Source organism: Papaver somniferum, unplaced genomic scaffold, assembly GCF_003573695.1.
Source record: "Papaver somniferum cultivar HN1 unplaced genomic scaffold, ASM357369v1 unplaced-scaffold_10, whole genome shotgun sequence".
Classification (NCBI taxonomy): Eukaryota; Viridiplantae; Streptophyta; class Magnoliopsida; order Ranunculales; family Papaveraceae; genus Papaver; species Papaver somniferum.
In genome coordinates this window covers 11,162,971-11,176,654 of record NW_020618825.1, presented here as the reverse complement: position 1 = coordinate 11,176,654, position 13,684 = coordinate 11,162,971, and positions in this window count along the sequence as shown.

The window sequence follows — 13,684 nt, the reverse complement described above, 5'->3', positions numbered from 1 at the left end:
TAATGGGAAGAAGATTCTGGTTGTTCCTAAACGCACTCAGAAGTGGGTACCAAAGAAAGCCAATGATACTTTGAGTGTGAAAAGGAATGATGTTCCATAAAATTCCATGACTATGGAGAAGGAGGTATCCATGATGATGGAACTTAACAAGTTTTTTGGAAAAATGGAATTGGATGTGAAAGGTTCTAAAAGCGATCTCTTTCATGATAATCCAAAGGTCACTTGTGGTGAGCAAGACATTGTTCACCCGAACACAACTTGATTGTGTTGTAAGTGCATCCCCACCAAGGAATGCACTGCTATGTACACGGTGAAGGGAATCATAAGTGTGTTGGTACGGTTCTTTATTGAATATTTTGGATGACCAATTTCAGATGACATGGCATAACCAATCTTAACTTTAGAATCAAGGTATAACAGGTCATAGCCTATGATGTGTAGCAAGTTGTAACCGGTCACAATGCTTTGGGAATCAAGGTGTAACCAGTCACAAGCTATATTGGAATACAAGTTGTAACCGGTCACAAGATGCTTTGGGATCCAATGTGTAACCGGTCACAATATGCATTGGGAAGTAAGTTGTAATCGGTCATAAGCTACCTTTGGGAAGCAAGGTGTAACTGGTCACAATCTACTTCGGGAAAGCAATGTGTAGCCAGTCACAAGATAATTTGTGGAGCAAGGTGTAACCGGTTATATCTTGGAAACATGGTATAACCGGTCACAACCTAGTTTGGGAGAGATGGTATAATCGTTTCCAAATGCAGAACCGAATTTCCAAAGTTCACACACATTTCTACATGTTATGTGTGAATTAGGAATTAGGATATGCTAAGATGAAAAGCTTATAAATGTCGACATTGTTTGAAAAAGTACACAACTCATATCATTTATTGTTCAAAAATATTCTTGATGCTCAAAGTGATTATGATCGTTGATATTATATGCTTTCATTTTCATCAATTAAACATAATATCTGTTTTCGAGGAATCGAAGGTTATAGTGCAGAAATTCATGTATACCACGTGAATATGGATATTTATTTTTGGCGTATCATTTTTTAATTTGATACTCTAGAATCTTGCTATTCTAGAAAAGTTTGACATTCATGTGTTTTTTTCATTTTAAAAGGGAAAATATTTTGCTCTAGCAATGTTAGAGCATGATCTAGCAGCTCCATGATTAAACATGTGTCTATTTATGATGTCACCAAACTAGGTGATAATCATAGTTAATTTCAATGATTTTTAGCTGTTTTTCCACTGTCCGTTCTTATTGTTCTCTCTTCTTCACACACATTTACTAGTCTAATATTTCCTGATGATTATATCTTGATAAATCAAAGATTTGGAAAGGGTTTTTGATAACGAGTGTGTGTACATATTTCATCATCAAACACGTGTATGTAGGAAGACACGTGGAGAGCATGCGGACCAAGTCATCAAAACATGATGAGACACGCCCACAACCAAGAAGCCCATCCCTTCGACGTCGGATCTTTGCCCGAACAAATCCAAGGGCAGAAGTTAAAAGATGTACCAAGAACACGATGTACTGCGGAGCACTAAATAACTCCCGAAGAGTTACTTTATCTCATCCCCAAAAGAAGCCAAGATCAACGGTGAAGAGAAGGTTGACTGACATGGACGTGACAGGGGCAGAAGACACTTGTCTGACACGAGCATGCGTCTCAACTACCCGCATTAAACACTCTGAGCAGTATACGTGTCGATCAACCCGTGGAACGAACGAAGATGACTCTGCGTGATCAAGCAATGACCGATTACCTCCACGTGATGGACACAAAGCACGAGAATATAAGGTTCCAACGGCCCACAGAAACGGGTCCCACACTTTAACCCTATAAATACCCCCTCTCCACCAAGAGAGAGGGGATCGAAAAACAGAGAGGGGAGGAGAGAGAGAATAATTGTGAGTGTAAGTTTATCTTTGTACAATTCACTGACCTATGTAAACTCCAAAGTCATTCGACTACTTCTGTAATCATCTAATGCATAGTGAAACGGCAACCCCGTGGATGTAGGCCTTAGTGCTGAACCACATAAATCCCAGTCTTATTTACATTTCAGCACTTTACATTCATTTGATACTCCACGAGTTTTACTTTTATACTACGTTTTCTTTATCTTCCTCTATGTGAACGCCTCTAGTGATGATATTAGATGAGGCTATGATAAACCCGAAGGTTTTGAGCCAAGGAATCAATGCAATCATCTCATCAGTACGAGTATGTATATAGAGTGCGAACATTGTTTGTGAACATATAGACGCCTTCGTGATTTACGTGTACACAATTTGGCTCTAGAAACAGGGACTTCGTCCCGGTAAAAGATTTATCTTATCCTGTGAGTTCATATTGAACTAGCATATGATTGCTCTACTTCATTAGCTCTGACAGTATTTATCTTTTGTTAACTTTACCATATTCAAAAACGCACCCGTTATCTTCGATAGCTCCGGCAGTATCTATCGAAGCAGTTTAAACTGGTTAAAAGATTTATTGCTTAGATCCATGGATTTACATTTTTTAGATCTCGTACAGACCTGTCTTTCCGGTAGGTTTTCATAAATTTTCAAAGGATCTACATGCATTTTTAAAGGGATCTTCTCACGTTTCCATGTACTTTCAATGAATCCACACTTTTAAAAAGACTTTAACCCATGTATTTTAACTCATATGTTTTAATCAAATGAGCCTCCCTAAGAGTTTTCTCTGTGGCCCTCGGGCAGTTTTTCCATGTCTTGGAGTAAGGTATTTCGCAAACTAACCCGATCCAAACGGACATTTCTATTTCTCGCTGTTTGAAATTCCCTTGTGCAGAAAGAAAGCGACAAAAGGACCCACGATGGAAAAGATGCAGGAAGCAGTAAAATCCAAAGCCTCGTCAAAGGAAGCACCAAGGACAACCCCGGTCATCACCCGAAGCAAGCAGAAACGAGACAAAGCCAAAATGACTAGTCAGAGGCAGGATACTGCGGAAATCACTTCGCCTATGAACGCTAACTCCGTTGCAGCCGCGGCTCTCAGAGCAGCGGCGACAAAGTACAGTACGGCTGCGGCAGCCCCGAAGGCTGCAGAATCCAGCAAAACTTTTGCTATTAATCAATTTCATCAACCAAAAGAAAGGGTGGATGAATCCAGAACACATCAACCCGCGCACCCGCCAACCTTCGGAATGCCATCAACAAACGATCAGAATCAAACTGTGCCGGCGGCTCTAACACCGCAGATGGGCACTCAGCCCGATTTGGAAATGCCAACAATCGAAGATGAACCTCTACCACCTTTAGTGAAGACCGTAGAAGAAGGCGGCACCATGGCCGTAGTAGCACGAGCTGGGACTCCCAATCAGGGGTCAAACCAATCACATCGACTGATGGCTGAGCTTGAAGAATTGAAGAAGAGCCAGCAGATTTACGCAGATACTGTAGCTCTGCTGGCCAGAGAAAACCAAGATTTAAAAGACCGGATTGCCCTAAGCACGAAGACCATCCAACAACTTGATGAAGCAAATTCAAAGGCACCAGAACCTAATCGAGACCGAAGAGTCATCATAGCAGCTAATGGAGACGCGACTAGGGGAAGTAGCGCATCCGACCCGGATTATAATGACGCGGAGTCAGACTATCACGAGCAGAAGAGCGTAGGGCACCACCGCGCGATGGAAGAGTTGAGTGATGAAATGATGGCCGAGATCAGGCAGTTAAAAAATAGACAAGGCGGGGGAAGGTTAGAGGAGGTCATGAGAGAGGCTAACTCCACGCCCCTAACTCATCGCCTGGCCAACACCCCTATTCCGCTGAAGTTCCCTGTCCCGAATTTCGAATGCTATGACGGATCCAGTGATCCCGCCACACATATTCGGTATTATAACCGTGTTTTAGACAGATGGAGTCAGAACGACGCCGTACTCTGTAGATACTTCCCATCAAGCCTGAAGGGATCGGCATTGTCTTAGTTTGATAATTTTTTGCCGGACTCCATCCACTCCTACGATCAACTAGCAGAAAAGTTCATAAGAACTTACATGTACAACAAGGCTGTTAACACCGGAATGGATAAGATATTTTCGCTGGCCATTGGCTACAAGGAAAACACGAGGGAATACACTAACAGATGGCACAAGATCTGCCAAGCCATAGGAAGTGGGGACTATACCGAACGAGTCCACTATTTGTTGAGATTCATGGAAGCGTGCCTAAGACAGAAGGAGATCTTCGAATAATTATTGAAAAACACGCTCGTCTTGAAGAAATCCAGCGTGAAAACCCGAGGGCGTACCCGCAGAGGTCTCACTGTACCAATTCCGCAGAAAAAACCAATGGGGTCAAAAGGAATATCTCAGTGGAACGGCCTCACGAAAATAGGAAGGAACGAAGGGATGAACGACAAAAAGACGATCAAAAATTCGAAGATCAAGTTTACACGAAGCTCAATGCTAGCTAGCCCGGATATTGCGAGAGATCAAAGGAAGGGAAAATTTGGAGTGGCCATGGTCTAAGGGAAAACATCCCCCAAGAACCGAGAAGTCTAAAGATTACTGTGAATATCACTGCTTCAACGGACACCAGACCGAGAAATGTAAAAACCTCAAAACGATGATCCAAAAACTGATTGATGCTGGCGAACTCCAACATTACATACGAAAGGAGGTCACCGAGGATAGATCCAAACGGACCAAGCCAGTCCAACTTCCAGAGGGGAACCGCACAATCAACACCATCTCGTGTTCTGAAGCCGCAGGGCCCTCACTTACAACACAAATAGGAAAGAGGCTACGGAAACAGTTCGAGGACCGCTGCGAATTGTATAAGATTGATGGTGTAGAAGTGGACGAGCACGAAGAGTGGATGGAGTCACATATTATCTTCGACGCTGAAGATATCGAAGAAGATATGGAAGACCATAACGACCCCCTGGTCCTAACACTACCAGTGGATGGATGCAACCTCAAAAAGATCCTCATAGACGGGGGAAGCTCAGTAAACGTTCTATTCTACGACGCATTCAAACGAATGAAACTCCATGAAGAACATCTAATGACCTCTTATTACACCATCTACGGATTCAATGGAGCACCCACGAAGCCATTGGGAGACATCGTGTTGCAGGTTAACGCCGGACCCATGAAAGTAGAAACACGATTCAGCGTGGTTGATGCCCCATCCCCCTACAACGCCATTATTGGACGAAAGTGGTTACATAAACTCAAGGTAGTGGCGGCAACTTACTACCAATATCTCAGATTCCCTACACCTGAGGGAGTGATGGAAATCAAGGGAGATCGGGTCTCTGCAAGAGAGTGCCAAGCCACTCAGGATCGTATCAACAACGAACAAGAAGAGCAGCGAAAAACCCGAAGAATTAAAAATAAAGAAGCCGCGAAAGAAAAGGCCATAGACCTGTTCCTCAAGGAAACCATAGGGAGGGGTTTGACAAAGGATGATAATGTCCTAAACACAGAAACAGGTACTTCAGCAGCTAACAAAGGACAGAAACATACTAAATAACAATCAAAGAACGTCCCAGTCCTCGGGGATCCGAAGCCGGTGTTCACACCAGTAGAGCCAGTGAAAGAGATCAACATAGGAACGGAAGAAAACCCGAAGATGATCAAAATAGGGACCATAATGGACGAAAGAAGAGAAGATTCTTTAACCAAATTACTTAAAGAATACGCGGATGTATTCGCCTGGAAGCTAGGAGATATGCCGGGGATTGACCCGAAAATAATCCAACACGAGCTGCGCATCAAACCAGGCACGCCACCTTTCAGGCAGAAAATAAGAAAAGTTGCACCGGAGTACCATAAGGCAGTGGAAAAAGAACTTCGGAAACTACTAGAAGCGGGGTTCATCAAAGAAGTCAAGTACCATACATGGATCTCCAACATGGTCGTCGTTCCTAAGAAAAATGGAGGGGTTAGGATATGCATCGATTTTACTAACCTCAACAAGGCATGTCCAAAGGACAGCTATCCCCTGCCAAGCATAGATCATCTGGTTGAAGCAGTAGAAGGATACGAAGAGATGTCTTTCATGGATGGATATTCTGGTTACAACCAAGTAGCCCTGGCAGAAGAAGATCAACTACACACCGCATTCTACACCCCACATGGCCTTTATTGCTACACTAGAATGCCCTTTGGACTTCGAAACGCAGGGGAAACATACCCAAGAATGGTCGATGCTATCTTCAGGCCATGGATTGGTAGTACCTTAGAAGTCTACGTTGATGACATGCACGTCAAAAGTAAGCTGCGCAAAGATCACCATCAGGATCTAAGAGATATCTTCGAAGCAATGAGGAAGCATCACATGAAAGTAAACCCAGAGAAATGCACCTTTGGTGTCACTTCAGGGAAATTCCTCGGATATATGGTAACAAAAAGGGGCATTGAGGTAGACCCAGCGAAGATTCAAGCCATAGTAGAAATGCCATCCCCAAAGAATTTAAAAGAGGTGCAGAAGCTCAATGGGTCCATAGCAGACTTGGGCAGATTTATTGCCCGATCCTCGGACAAATGCAAACATTTTTTCAATATTCTCAAAAAAGGGAATAAGTTTGAATGGACCGCAGAATGCGAAGAAGCCTTCCAGAAAATCAAAGAACACCTGGCTTCAATTCCAATCCTGCAGAAGCCTGATCCTGATGAGGTTTTGGCATTGTACATAGCAGCGACGGAAGACGCAATTAGCGCAGTGTTGGTCAAAACCAATACGAAGATAGAACCGCCTATCTATTATGTCAGTAAGACCCTCAATTCTGCGGAAAGGAACCACACGAAGATCAAACAACTTATCCTAGCATTGGTATGGGATACTCAAAAGCTGAGAACCTACTTCCTAACTCACTTCATCCGGGTCCCATGCAAAGCACCACTGGAAGCAGTCCTAAAAAGCGCAGGAAAAGTGGGCAGCATAGCCAAGTGGAACACCCACCTGGACCAATTCAACATCATTCATGAAATTCAACATTCCCGAAAATCCCAAGTTTTGGCGGATTTCTTAGCAGACCTCCCCCTAGACAACGACGAAGAGATTAAGGGAATAGCAGAAGCCGAGGAAGAAAGCAAGGATCCAATGGATATCCTCGAACCCGCGAGTCAAAGGCAATGGGAAGTCTTCGTCGATGGTTCCAAAAATAAGGAATGAGCAGGAATAGGCATCGTCATCACCACCCCAACCGGAGAAAGGATCGTACAGGCACTCAGGTTAGAATTCAAAGAGCATACTAACAAGATCGTCGAATACGAGGCAGTCGTACATGCCCTCCGTTTAATAATAGAGATGGGGTTAACCGATGTAAGACTGACAAGTGATTCACAGCTTGTCATACGGAAAATAGGGATCGAGTACAATGTGTACGACGACACCCTCTCAGCTTACATGGCCTTGGTACAAACATTGGCATCACAAATTCCGAACATCAAGTTCCGGCACTTATGCAGAAGGGATCTCAGGCACGCGGATGCCCTAGCATATATATCATCCATGCTGAAGGACAAAAGCGTCGAAGCTATTAAAATAACAAGGGTATACGAGACTTCGATTGCATCGTAATTCTCTTTCGCTACCAATCAAGATACAGTGGAAGAAAATATCGAAGACCAGGTAGGAGAAGACATCCATAACGATTTTGACGAAGAAGATATCTTGTCAAGAGCAAATCAAGACGAAGATGATTGGAGAATGGTGATCCATATGTTTCTCGAAGAAGGAACCTTACCCGCGGATCATAAACAAGCCAGGAAAATACTCTCCAAAGTAGGAAGATATGACCTTCGGGATGGAATCCTGTACAATAAATCTTTCCTCGGACCGTTACTACGTTGCTTATCCAGGAAAGAGGAGCATCGAATTCTAAACGACAACCATTATGGTGACGCAGGAAATCATAGCGGCATGAGATCACTAGCCGACAAAGCAAAAATGCAAGGATACTACTGGCCCACAATGGTACAAGATGCCGCAAGAATGTCCCGATGATGTGAAGAAATGTCAGCGTTTCGCCAAAAATATACATGCAACAGAAACAACATTGAATTCTGTGGATAGTCCGTGGACATTCGCAAAGTGGGGCATAGATATTGTTGGGCCTTTCATCGAAGGATCAGGGAAAAGACGATTTTTGATAGTAGCCACGGATTACTTCAGTAAATGGGTGGAAGCCAAAGCCTTAGCCAGGATCAGAGACGTGGACGTGTTTACTTTCATATTCCAAAACATTATTTGCAGGTTCGGCATACCAGCGGAAATCGTGTCCGATAATGGTAAACAATTACAGGGGAAAAACATAGACATGCTCTTCGACACTTTCAAAATAAGAAAAACAAGTCCACCCCCATATACCCTCAAGCAACGGACAAGCGGAAGCTACCAACAAGACCCTCGCCCTTATACTCAAAAAGCAATTAGACGAACACAAGGGGCGATGGTGTGAACAGCTACACAATGTATTATGGGCATACAGGACAACACGAAGATCTGCCACTGGGGAATCCCCGTTTCTCCTCACTTATGGAGCTGAAGCAGTCATCCCAACAGAGATCCTCATGCCAACCAAAAAGACCGAAGCATGGGAGAAAAATCTCACAACAGACATGATGTTAGAGAGATTGGACGACCTGGAAGGAAGAAGGGAAGCAGCATTGCAGAAGATGGAAAATTATCAACGAAGACTAGCAAGGGAGTACAACAAAAAGGTAAAGCTTCGAAATTTTGTAGAAGGGCAGTATGTGCTAAGAACAATCCCACAGTATCAACGAGAAAAGAAATGGGGAAAGTTAGCACCTACATGGGGAGGACCTTTTATAATACACGACATTGCGGGAAACGGTTCCTACTATCTTCGCAATCTGAAAGGCGAGGTCCTCCGGCATCCTTGGAATGCTAAGTGGTCAAACCGTACTACCCATAGGAGCAACGCAGCTTTGCATCTGCGTGAAGAATACCAGAAGAAGAAGGCAGCGTAACCGCTCTACATGTTTTTATCTCTGGACGAGGAGTAGCAGGCCTCAACCTATCAATCAAACAAGCTTTCTGAAATTCAAGTAAACAAAACTTATCAAAAATATTGAGGAAAGTAGTTAATCTACAATCTCTCAGGGCTCCCCCATCAGTGTCCATGAGTGTAAGACCAGGGGGAAGGCACCCAGCAGAAAGAGATACCCAACCAATCTTAAGGCAACGGGTCGACGGAATGGGTGTATGTAAATATTTTAACCCCATATCCTAGAATGTTGCCTCGGCCCCCACCGTCTGGGAATCCTCTGGCCTAGGGTTCGCCAGCGGGGTGACAGGTGTCAAGACGATCACGAAGGTACCTCCCTTCGGTATCGCACCCAAACACTTAAAACACTCTTCTTTTGTTTTTAGTGTCCTTCCTCACAATGCTTAAAATAAACAATAAACTGATATTTCAGGTATATCAAAAGAAGGATCCATTTCATAAAGGTTGGTTACAAAAAGCGGCAAGGCCAATTCAAGGAAAAACACACATCAAAAATATTTTTTTTTACAAAATACTAGCAAAATCTAAGGCTAATGTCGTGGTATCTACTTAGAAGATGCCGCCCCATCAGCAGGGTTGTTCCGAAGAGTTGAAGGGACGCTCCCACCAGAAGAGGGTCCCGAGGAGCCAGGCAAGGAGGCAGGTACAGGACGACGCGGATAGCTCTTGACGAGGCCATGCTCGGTCTTAAGGCCAAGCTCAATCTTCTCCAGCATCTTGTTTGTCTCCTCCGCCAATTGACACCGAGCCTTATTCATAATAACTGTCGTCCGCTGGTGGGCTTGAGATAACAACGACGATAGACGACTCACTTCTTTAGAAGCAGCACCAACGACCTCCTCGCGGGATGCCGCCAGACTCTTAAAATAATTAGTCTGTCCTTCCTGCTGCGCTAAGGAAGATTGAGCCTTTTCAAATTTTTCATTTGCAGCGCCGAGTTGTCCCTCGAGATCTGAAAAAGACAACACAAGGGAGGTAGCACAGAAAAGACACAATCACACTCGACGAAATAAGGTTATACCTTCGACACAAGCCGAAGCCTCTTCATACTCATTAACAACCGCTCTTTGATATGAGCCGCGGACGGTCACGACTCCCAGGTGGATATGTATCAGACTCCCTACGTGGAGGGGATCTCGGTAGACTGGAAGCCGGAGTTTGATAAGGAAGCCGCGGACGGTCAGACATGGCTGCGAGGAGGTACAACAAAAACAAGTTAGAAGCAAACACGAGGGCATCACCAAAGATCAAAAAACCACAAAATTAGCAGTTCATCTCAACATAGCCCAGAAACCCTAAAACTAGCATACATGCATGTTTACCCTAAAACCCTAAAACCCTAAACTTAAAAGCTCAATCAATACAATTGAAACAATGGCATCCTCGACTTGAGAAGAAGAACAGGGGAAAACTAGCATACATGCATCAAAAGATGTTCTTCATCACAAACAAAGTACGACAGCAACAGGAAATTTACAATCAACACAATCAACACAACTTAAAACAACAGAAACGAAGAAAAGAAACCTTACCACCACAAACAAAATCCCAAAAGAAGACAACAAACGAGAAACAAAGAAGAAACGAGCGTGATTAATGTTAGGGCAGAGAGAATTTAATGGTTGAAGAACAAAGAATGGAGACTGACAGGGAGAATGAAATTAATTTTCAAGGAGAATGAAATTAGTTTTTCTCCTCTACTTAATATACTCGAAAGAAAGAGAAGGAAGTTAATGGAGGAATGGGAAACGTGCCCATTAAATGAGCAGTTAATGCACAAGTAAGAAACGTGCCCAAGTATCTAGGAGAAGTTATTAGGAGAGAGGAAGAATATGTAACGTCTGTTTTCTTCAATGCTCCCACTAAACACTCAAGCCCGAAGAAAAGAGGAAAATTGTGTGTACATATTTCATCATCAAACACCTGTATGTAGGAAGACACGTGGAGAGCATGCGGACCAAGTCATCAAAACATGATGACACACGCCCACAGCCAAGAAGCCCATCCCGTCGACGTCGGATCTTTGCCCGAACAAATCCAAGGGCAGAAGTTAAAAGATGTACCAAGAACACGATGTACTGCGGAGCACTAAATAACTCCCCAAGAGTTACTTTATCTCATCCCCAAAAGAAGCCAAGATCAACGGTGAAGAGAAGGTTGACTGACATAGACGTGACAGGGGCAGAAGACACTTGTCTGACACGAGCATGCGTCTCAACTACCCGCATTAAACACTCTGAGAAGTATATGTGTCGATCATGATCAATCAATGAACGAATACCTCCGCGTGATGGACACAAAGCACGAGAAGATAAGGTTCCAACGGCCCACAGAAACGGGTCCCACACTCTAACCCTATAAATACCCCCTCTCCACCAAGAGAGAGGGGATCGGAAAACAGAGAGGGGAGGAGAGAGAGAAGGATTGTGAGTGTAAGTTTATCTTTGTACAATTCACTGACCTATGTAAACTCCAAAGTCATTCGACTACCTCTGTAATCATCTAATGCATAGTGAAACGACAACCCCGTGGATATAGGCCTTAGTGCTGAACCACATAAATCCCAGTCTTATTTACATTTCAGTACTTTATGTTCATTTGATACTCCACGAGTTTTACTTTTATACTACGTTTTCTTTATCTTCCTCTATGTGAATGCCTCTAGTGATGATATTAGATGAGGCTATGATAAACCCGAAGGTTTTGAGCCAAGGAATCAATGCAATCATCTCATCAGTACGAGTATGTATATAGAATGCGAACATTGTTTGTGAACATATAGATGCCTTCGTGATTTACCTGTTCACAACGAGAATTTGGGTATCTTTCATTTTAGGCTAGCAATGTCCTCCATGCTTTTTCCAGAGAGGAGGAAAGGCTCATTCAGTCCATTATGAACACCAATATCAAGTTATCCATCACAGGTCTACAGACCAGAATTTTAGCATAAGAAATTGCCGATTTATAAAAACTCCCTGACACTTAATATAATTAGTGCACAAATTGATCTTTAACAATCAAAACTAGAATGCCCTTGCAAATATTAGATTCCTGGCAAAAGGCTTCTACTAAAACTTTGTACGTATCATGTGATAGATAGTATCCAAATTAAGTACCTTCTTTGTACAACTGATGAGCTCTCACGCAACTATACAATCGTGTGAAACAAGACTTGGGAGGAACCCTTTTTTTCTCATCATGTAAACAATTCTCGACACCCCATGATTTTGTCCCGCTTTGCAAAGCGAATCTATCATCTGGCCGAAGGCAAACTTGTTTACATCAAAACCTGAATAAATTGATGTTGTTTTACACCAACAGGTTTGTTTCTTTGTTAATTTCACTGAGGAGAAATTAAATTAAATAAAGCTCTCTTTCATACATTAATCAATCAACCTCTTTACAGTTAATTTTTCTTTGTTCCCTATGAAGAAATAGTCGGAGAGATCTAGTCAAACAAATTAACGGCGCTACTATAAGTATTCTTTTTCAATAACTATCCCCTTCTCCTTACTGATAAGGGACAGAAAAAAGAGAGGAACGGTCTGTCAAAAAAACAGTTGGAACCATGGTTCTTATATCCTGGTTTGGTGACATCATAAACAGACACATATTTGATTCGGGAACTGCTAGAGCAAAATATTTTCCCTTTAAAAGGCGGAGTTGAACTAATTAAAGAATCTATTCTATTATATAAAGGGAACTCTCCCTTCTACAGTGCCTGCTATAGTAATTGAAGCTGCAAATTTCGAAATTTCAAATTTGTCCCTATTTCATAGCTTCACAAATTTTGTTTCATAAATACAGTGAGGGCATATCGGTAACTTAAAAGAAACATATAAGATTATAATCATTTACTGTAGAGCGCGATATTAAAAAAAGAAAAAAAAAAAATTCAACTTATGTTCTTATGAATTAATTTCTTCACGAATATCAAACAGTGAAATTGAGAAAATAGAAAGATAATGGAGGTGTTGGTGATTTATGTGTAAGAGAAGAAATAACTTAGAGAAGTGATAGGGTCATCGTCGACTCATCAAGGTTAACCAAACGGGACTGCAATGGAGGCCATGGTAAAGCTTAGCTATTCACGGCGGTTGTGGTTAAGGTGGGAATGAGAGTGGTGGTGGAGGTGGTGATTGTGGTGGTAGTCACCGAAGCTGTTGTTTTTCTACGAAACTGTAGAGAGAGGTTAGGAATGGAAAATGAATTTCTTCATTTTCGTGACCTAATAAAAGGTGATATTATTTTGTAACTCATGAATACCTGAACCAGATATAAATTTTCTTTGATATGGCCACGTGGTGGTGAACTCAGTTCACTCTAGATTGGACGGTTGAAAATGTATAATATCTAAGGAAATAAAATCAGGTTCAGTTATAATGAATCCGACGATTGAGAAGTAGTTAGTACAATACTATGTTAAGATGTTGATACACGAGGATTTATGTAAGTTCCCCTTGAATCCTCCGTAACTGACACCTATAGCGGATTTATTTGGTACCTGTCAACATTTTCCATTTTTGCACGCGCATAGCGCGTGCCCAGCCTCTTGTATCGCAAAACGGAAACCCTATCAAAAAAAACAGTAAGCAAAAAAATATCTTTGAATTTGAATATCTTTAAAGAGTAATAAATATCTTTGAATTT